Genomic DNA, 9,261 nt, shown 5'->3' on the forward strand with positions numbered 1-9,261 from the left:
GAGATTAGTGAAACATATCTTTGTCTCCTGAAGTCAAAAGAGGCCATAACCAACATTTCAAAATTGAAAATGGCGTCCATTTTCTCTGATAATAGTAGGTACGTTTTCATATTAACAGAACGAGATACGTTCCTTTAGCCCTGCTGTTATCGCGGGCCTCGGTGCGATCACTTTGTAGATGCGTTTTATCTCAGATAGATTTTGCGCCGCTTTGGTACATCGGAAAAGCAGCCCGCTGTGCAAGCAATGGCATTGCATTGATAGAGCCGCTTCGTGCCCGGTGAAGGCACTATTTCACATCAGATGGACGGCGGAAAACCGAACTTTTTCTTTAGGCCTGCGCTAAGATTCTAGATAGTGAACCCAAATTTAGGTTCAATGAACTTGAAGGAGAAAGAGAAACGCACACCCATGCATTATAAATGAGCACATTATTCAATTTATAATCCCGAAGGCATAAACTAACCCAGATATATGGAATTGAATAGTTTTTTTTTTTAACTGGCGACCACCGTGTGTCAACTACTTGCCGTCGTTAAAAGGAATTCTGTCAGTTGGGTTTTTCAAGAAATGGAAAAATCCTGCCCTCTATACGTATATACGAGTCTTCCCCTTTTAACATTGATTTACTGCTATGGGGTGAATATAAAAAGACCACGCGCTTTGTGCTCTGCATTGGAGAAACCCCTGCTTTACTCTGACAAGTTTGTGTTCCACGCACTTTGATATACGGCAGTTAGCAACATGCTCGGACGTGAGCGGATCAAAAATAGGCTGTTAAGTGCAAAATTACATCGACGTTTGCACATTTCAGGAATTTTGGACACGATTAAGAGTCTATAATTATCATCGGTCAATATGGATATGCTCACACGACAAGAACGGTATAACTTTCCTTGCTGACATATGCTAAATAGCAAACGATGGCGATGTTTGAAACAGACCCTGAGCCGTCACGTACAGTAGAATACAAAGTACATTATTTACTAAAAACTTCAAAAGGGATGATGTTAAATTTGGTCTGACGTGTCTTGAGTTTGTCATACTCAATTAAACCAGCCGGAAGATGCATTTATTGTAAGCGTGCTTGTACTATCGTATGTACGTGTAATTACTGAGAACTCGCAAACAGTAGACTAAGTATGCCTCAGTACGCCACACAGAAACCACTCGACTCGTATGGTACTGTAGTTCGTCATTTGGAAATCTGTCGCTAGATTTCCTGCGAATGGCGCCACAGGTTAAACATTAATCATTAATATTACGATGCTAGGTGCCTGGGCTGTTTTGCAGTTCCGGGTGGAAACACATCTTTTTGGAAGAGATCCTGATCTATGTCAACAAGCTTGAAATATTTGCTTAATAATGAACACTTCGCTTCTCATCCGGTCGAACAAAATCTAGCAGCAAGTCTGAGTCGCATATTCCCTTTTTCAGCTTTACCACTTTGTTTTTTAAATGACATGATTACGGTTGTCTAGCAACTCCACCGAAAGTGCCAGATGGCTGTAACCTTGAACGTCGACGCCACAGGTGCACAACAATTTGGGCAAACGTTCGAGGTGCATCTTCGCGGTTCAATGGGAAACTAATTAACTGCGTTCGAATTCAGCCTGTACGAACGCCAAATGCTGTTCATCAAATTCTTCAATATGGTTTGGAAAATACACACGGCTCCAAGGTTTGACATACAAAACCTGCCATGCTATGTATATACACCATGTTGCAGTTGTATTTGTATAGAAAGGTCATATTCTACATGTGTCCACCGTGACTTCAATTTGTTTCTCTTCAAACGGAAGATGCTGACAAATGGTGGAGATGCTGAAGCTAAATGAGCTCCTAAAATAGTACAGGGACGCTAAGTGGACATTAAATTTTACGCAGTGCGTTTTACTAGCGGTAACGACGAACAGACGACATAGTTCATTACGCAGAAGAAGTAGTCATGATCGTCGCGCACGATATAGGTAACATTAAAAAGTGACAAAGACGACTCACATGCGGCCGTATAGGCAATTTGCATAATTTGCGAAAAAACAAAGATGTCGTAGAGACGTACCGCATTTTCAACTTTCATCAAGAAAGCAAGGCCACGACAGAGAGAGAGTAATATATCAAAAGCGCAAGTGAAGAACAGCTCAGAACGAATGAAAGTAAATTTAGGTTTTGAACTTTTGCTGTCGTCTGCCTACACTCAGTAAAACGGAGTATGAATCAAAATAAATTGCAAATCGAGATACTTTTTCTGTCATTTACATTCATCGTGAATTTTCAATAAAACTGCGAATGATTTTGATTATGGTGGAAATGAGGAAGTTATGAGAAATTATAGCTTGGCTCGCGGCACAGATTGGAGCTGATGTTTGCAGAAACATTTCGAAAGGCGGCCTTTCAGTGAAGTAGTTTATTAATTTTCACGTGGCTGTTTGCTCATCGAATTACTAAATGTTTGTTTAGTCGCGTTTGCGATTCACACAAATTACACACATCGTTTAAACATCCTGTCGCCACAAACACAAACAAAGATTCCCACGCAAGCGGCCGGCTGCGTTACTCGAATGAACCGGGGTGGCTTGGGGTAATTTAAAACTGTATATTCGAAACAGCTGTGCGTATGCTAGACTGACAGTATGTCTGCTGGCAGTGACTTGCTGTAACATCAAACGACAATGGAGAGATACATAGCACGACATAATATAAAAACGGACCAATTGTAACTTAATAGGTAATCAATTAATAAAATCATATCAATCATGTAAGCAATCAGTAGATCAATCAATCATTCATTCAATCAATCAATAAGTAAAGATAGTGATAAAAAGCACAGACGACAATAAACTATATATATATATATATATATATATATATATATATATATATATATATATATATGGCAGTTAATTATAATATATATATATTATATATATATATATATATATATATATATATATATATATATATATATATATATATATATAAATTAATTGAGTTCAACAACTGCCCTAGACATAAGTTATTTATGTTCGTAGTTATTAATGCGATGATAGGTATCGGGTTTCGACTGATTGCTACAAATTTGGCAAAGTTTTCGAGTGACCGTAAATACAGTACCACATTATTTATCTCTGCCTCACTCGTCGCATCACACATCTCGCTCGGCTAATAACAGTAATACTAGGAAAAAAACAGGAAATATTTTTGTCATTGACTTACCTGGATGAGCATTCGCAGTCCCTTTGCGGGCGCTTTTTTGTCTCGGGGCAATATTTCGCCTGCTGGACCTGACCGAGTCCGGCTTATCTGCTGTCTCTCCCTTTATTGTAAAATTTAACTACCAACGCACTTTCTAAATCTTCATACGTTCAAATCTGTCTGTATTCTTCCTTTTTTCACCGCGAGCCTTCAGGATTGGCCAGTAACACGTCCGAATGGCATTGTGATCTGTAAGTCAACACAGATTTCTGTCAATCGTATATGAAAACGCGTGCATTCAGGGTTGCGTCGCATTCAATTAAACCGGTCTGCGTAAACCCAGCGTTGCAAATTTGAAAGCGTACACGCTATTACTATTGGCCTCAGCCAATATGAAGATTGAGTGCGGCCACGTGAAGAGCCGCAGATATTTCCAACTTACCGAAGTGAAAAGAGTGTGTGCCACACAAATTTATCGTCAATCTTCAATAAAACGAAAGTGCTCTCTACCTCTTCCTTCTCCGCAGTATGAGTGTTGGTGAGTGGCGGGAAAAGTTCTCTCGTCAAATCTTACAAAAAATATCCGATACGCTGTCCGTTTTAAAATTGTTTGTAACTTGTGATGCAGAATGAATTGAGTTTTACCGGTCAAACAACAACAACAACAACAACAACAACAACAAAAACCATGACAAGAAACGAAACAACAACAAAAACAAAAAACTGCTTGTGTCGTTTCTCAGTTAGTCGAATAAAACACATCAATTAGATGGATTAAATATCGCAGCCAGCGACAGCTGAGAAATGTCACATCAACATCATCCACATTCGACGATCTGTAAATTTTATGCTGCCGAAATATTAACAAAACAACCCACCTTCTGATGACTAGATAGCGCGTAACAAGCGACGCAGGATCAATTCCGATGTCGAGAGCTGCTGTCTACACGCGAGGATGATAAAAACTCGGCGCGGAGTGGAAAACTCGAGTCAGTCTCTGACGATAGGCGCTCCTCAACTGTGGACGGCGCACGGGGGAACAACCGCCTCACCCAAGCTGGTCTGCAGCCTTAGATTTTCCCCGTTGCCATGGTGACCGTGATACGTGTTCAACTCACCCGGATGTTGGATTGTTCCAGCGAAGACGACACAGAGAATGGAGCATCCGAATACTTGATGCGGTGCGAGGGAAATAGTGAATGCCAAGGTGTTAAATTAACTCTTTGGCACAGATGTCGTACTCTGCTGCGATCAATGGCGGAAGCGTTGGACTCATTAGCTTGTCGGAAGCTCCGTTCCATTGTGTTTATTCGTATCTATGCAACAAAACACACTCAAGGACTGCGCGCTATTTCGCAAATCCCCAATTTGATCCGGGCAAGCGAGACATATGGCTCCAAATACCGAAATTAATGACTGGAAAAAATTTACACGTTGACCTCCGACTCCGCGCCCAGCGATACTGTATAGAAAAGACGCCCTTGTCTAAGTGAGTATCTTGGCGTTTGAGGGGATCTGCAACATCTGCGGTGTTGATTTGTAACGCACACGGCAAGATGAATTACATGGTTTACATCCATAGCGTATGTTGACGTTGAGTGTAGTGACAGGACGCAACGGCGTGTGTATTGCCTCAAGGAGGACATGACGGAACATCATCAACGCACTAACCGTTATTACAAGACGGTGATGATAACGATGATGGTGGTGATAATGATAGGTTTTGTTGTCAATTTCTTGTTTGTAAAAGATAATCGATACACAATGCACGTCTTGAGTATCTGGGCTATTTGTATTTAATAAAATATATTAAGTCTGTCTGATAAATCAATTTTAGTTAATTTACTCGTTCATTTATATTGTTTTACTTCACATAAATCAACAACCCTTTATCCATCAATAAAGGCACAGAAAACATACACACAACATAGATACAGACATAGATACATACATACATAGTTACATGCATGCATGCATGCATGCATACAGACATACATACATACATACATACATACATACATACATACATACATACATACATACATACATACATACATACATACATACATACATACATACATACATATTCTCCTTCGAACATCTCAATTAATCATGTTGTTTGTGTGTCACTTTATCGTCGATAACAGATCCTTTTAAGAGCCACTTAGCTGCATTAGTGGATATTACATCTGAAATTTTCATGCCTTGTGCCTGAACCGTGATTTTTCTCTTTCCAGTTTGCTGGAGTTTTTTTTTTCTCATTGCATTCCCTCGGATACAGCGAAGATGGGAAATTGAGGTCACCACACTTATCAGTTGTTGACGGCGTATTCATTCGCCGTGGAAAGGGAAATGGTTATGTTTAATCAGTGTCACTGTATCGAACAGATTTACATCCTATAATATTTTTCTTCACATGCTAGCCTCTCTGAATAACGTACGAGGCCATTAAATGACAAAGGAAAACGCCATCATGTAAACATATATCTGATGTTATTTTTCTGTTATAGTTGTCCGCTTAGCTTTGTTCCGTATCTGTAGATTAACATTTAATAACGAAAATGTATCAAATATATGAACCTTATCCGAGATAACACGGTTTGCCATATATGTGACCAAGACACTTTCGGGAAAAAATAGCATAAAATAACATTTCATATCAATATTATGAAAGTCATATCTAACGTACCTGGTTTCCTGTTGGGTTTTTTATTTGTGTGTGTGGGTGTTTTTTGTCGGTACATAGTTCCTGAACACCATAAAGTTGTGTTTACGCAAATTTGAGTATCGTGTCATTTGGCAATTGTTTAAGTGTTCCATCGATTCGCCATTATTAGAAGATTGCTGACGGAGTTAAGCATACTCATGCAAACGTGAAAGGCTGGTTGGGACTTGCATGGCTTCATTTAAGCACCACAATTGTACTGCAAAACACAAACAAAATCAACGTCAATTCGCCGCGACGCTCTTGACGCCAACACGGGAAGGTCGTACCATCAGTAATGGTATACTCGACGCCAATCAACACCTTTTTTTTACAATTGACAGCAAAAGTCTGACTTGAGATCCTTACGAAAGGGAAATCTTAAACTCCAAGGGTGTCATTTTCACGTCCACGCACGAAAAGCAAAGTATGGTTTCCAGATTTTTTATATCTCCGACTGAACATATGAGTGAAACACATTATGTGCAAGGGTGTAAATTGTGAAGTTTTTTGCTCAAACACGTAACACCCACTCTTTGTAATTTTTGGCGCATTATAAATTTAAGTTTATTGTCAACGATTTACAAACTATCTGATTAAGGTAGTTCGCGCTTCGAAAGTGAAAGACTTAAACATTTTCTCAAACTTTCCTTAAGGAATCTTTCAACCATTTTCTTGGAAAATCAAGAATAAAAATCGAGGTCACCGTGCAAATTTCGGTACTAGAGAAACAGTAACCCAAGGTTTACCGATATTTAAAATTCAAAATGGCCACCATCCCTGTGTTAACTCAATGAAGAAAAAATAAAATTTTCGATTTTTGAAAAACCAGGCCGGTGAAAAGTTTTCCTACACCAAGAGCTTAAAATGAACCCTCACAAGTGGTATATCATTACAGAATTGTAAAAGTAAAAGTAAAAAGTAAAAGTAAAAGTAAAAGTAAAAGTTTGGAGAGTCCGAATATCTGTCCCGATGCCCGTTCTACAAGTGCGAGCTCTGTCCTTATAATTCGTGAGTAAAACAAGAGGGATTTCACATTGAAGTTCATCTTTGGTACGTTTCCAGCTCTACACAACAAGTTTGGTCCATGTTTCGCGCAGATCAAATTCCCAGTTTGTTCCTCATCAAGACGGCTATCCATAGTCGACAAAATGGTATTTGCTAAAGCTTTGCGCATATTAATAACCTACAATTCGCGCGCCATTTTCACCGCGCCATTTTGCGAATTCATGGTCGTCAATATGTTGTTTGCTTGTAATTAACTCTTTGATATCGATGACGGTTTTGAAGTCAACTCAAAAATTGAAAACGTCAACAACCCTTTATTATTCCCTTTATTAGTCTCTTCGGCTGCTATTCTCTTTAGACTCATTGTGACGGAACGACGGCTTAGAAAGACAGCGTTAAGTAATTTGTCACATCACCTATATACACCTAAGGAGCATTAACGGAGCCACCGTTCCTCATGACTTTATAGAACATAACCCATCGGCGTCAAGCATGATTGATTAAATATTTCAAAGGCTTCCGTCCGGTTTTGGATTGATGCTCAATTCTTAAATTTCTGAGGATATTTCGTTAAACCGTAAATAAATGCGAAAGACAACATGCGTGTCAGCGTTTTTTCTTCTTAAAAATAAACTCTGGCTGTCGATAGCGAGTCCCGAATACTCCTCCAAGATTCAATATGTCTACTTAGGCGTGGGCTGGAAATTAGCGTCATTAATCGAAATTCACATCAATATTGATAAACATCGTCAATTTGCGTCGAAAACTTAAGTTTTGAGTTACCTTTCCGTCGCGCTTTATCTTCCGCTATCAATCACCACGAAGTTCACACAATGGCGAGTGATTATTTTTCGACGGCTTCAGTTTGACAATCGCTGCCAATTCACCTCATAAAATTTCCATGTCGCGCCATCATGAAAGTTTGATTGTCCGTTGAAACAGATATTAAACGGCGAAGTTTAACAGGGTTTCAACTGTTTGTGCTGACACAGGTCGTCGTAAATATCCACTGTTTGATGCCATGCAACATAAAGACGTGTTGAAAGCACTTTTGAATGACTTATTACTGACTTTTTTATTTGAGAAAAGCTGTGAAAGCTTATTCGCAGTAGCTTTTGGGTGAAAAAGCCTGGCTCAGCGGTAAAAAAATTTACACATTTACTGTATTCGAGGAAGATAAGCAAAGCCAGGGCGCGAAATCTTCTAGAATTTACAGTGTGAGAGAACAAGCAAACAAACAATTAATCAGCCAAATAGACGTTAAAAAATTGTACGGCAATTGTGTTGCCATTAAGTATCAATGCATCGAATGATGCGTTTTGAATCTTGGGACTACTTTCAAGGAAATCGTTGGGAAAGGTCAAACTATGATGTTGATATTAGACACCAGTAGAATACATACCGTGAATATTATGTCAAAATAAATATAACATATATGTAAATATTGACATTATTGTTATCGTTGCATTGTTTATTGACATATTTTGATGAACATTTATCTCAAAAGTTATGATTCGGGGTGTTTATGGTAAAGGTCAAAGATGAATCATGCATATCAGACATATTTCAAAGACTTGACAGATTTGCTTCAAAACTTGAGTATTCAACCATTCTAGGAAACAGCAAAAGCTCATCTTGCAAAGATAAATGCACACCACAAACCTGCCTACTGTCTACAAGCATTATGACATATGTTCGTATCGGCTCTGCCACACAATTTTCAGTATTTTACAAGGAATTTTTAATTGAAGATCTTATATGTAAGGAATGAAAAGTTTACTACCTGACACACTTTCAGGTCATTCCTGTTATCTCACCGTTCATTTCCATACCGGATCATGGCATTTTCTGGAACCTTCAGAACATCTAGGGAGTGCCGGTCGAGACAGTTTATGTGGAACGTACCCCCGCCGGTTTTCGCCAGTCTTGGAGTGAGCAGTTAGAACGTTACAGGAATTTCTAGCGTTCATTTCGTGAGTGTAGCTTGTGCTTCTCAAGTTTGTATTTTGGTAAGTGCTACGGAACATCTAGACATTCGTTCCGGAAAAAAAGTGTATGTCATTCGAAGAGCCTTGAACTCACCCATACGTCACATCACGCCATATTTTAAGGATAGACAACACTTATTGTAGTACAGAAGCGTCTATAAGACAAGCATCATTTTCGAAAATATCCACAATAGACTGTATCCGAGGAAGACATCTTCCAACATTTGCATTCTTTTCCAAGCCCATATGGAAGCCACGGAATGCATCAACGCTGAAAGTTTGCTTTCTGTAATGCAGAAAGTTTGCTGTAAAAGTCGCGTTAACTCGGTCGAACTTTGCTGTCTCTCGTTACTTTGCATATGAGAC

General features: G+C 39.1%; 1 protein-coding gene across 1 annotated transcript in view; it reads right to left on the reverse strand.

Annotated features, from left to right (window-relative positions):
- Positions 1-4,215, reverse strand: part of LOC139125906 (allatostatin-A receptor-like) — a 111,209-nt gene extending 106,994 nt beyond the window's left edge. Inside the window, exons 1-2 of the mRNA XM_070691990.1 lie at positions 4,074-4,215; positions 3,217-3,444 (exon numbers count right to left, since the gene is read on the reverse strand). The gene's annotated coding sequence lies outside the window, so the exon portion shown is untranslated. The remainder of the gene's footprint in view (positions 1-3,216; positions 3,445-4,073) is intronic.
- Between the last annotated feature and the right edge of the window lie 5,046 nt (positions 4,216-9,261).

The sequence above is a fragment of the Ptychodera flava genome, assembly GCF_041260155.1.
Source record: "Ptychodera flava strain L36383 chromosome 3 unlocalized genomic scaffold, AS_Pfla_20210202 Scaffold_26__1_contigs__length_13983176_pilon, whole genome shotgun sequence".
Taxonomy (NCBI): domain Eukaryota; kingdom Metazoa; phylum Hemichordata; class Enteropneusta; family Ptychoderidae; genus Ptychodera; species Ptychodera flava.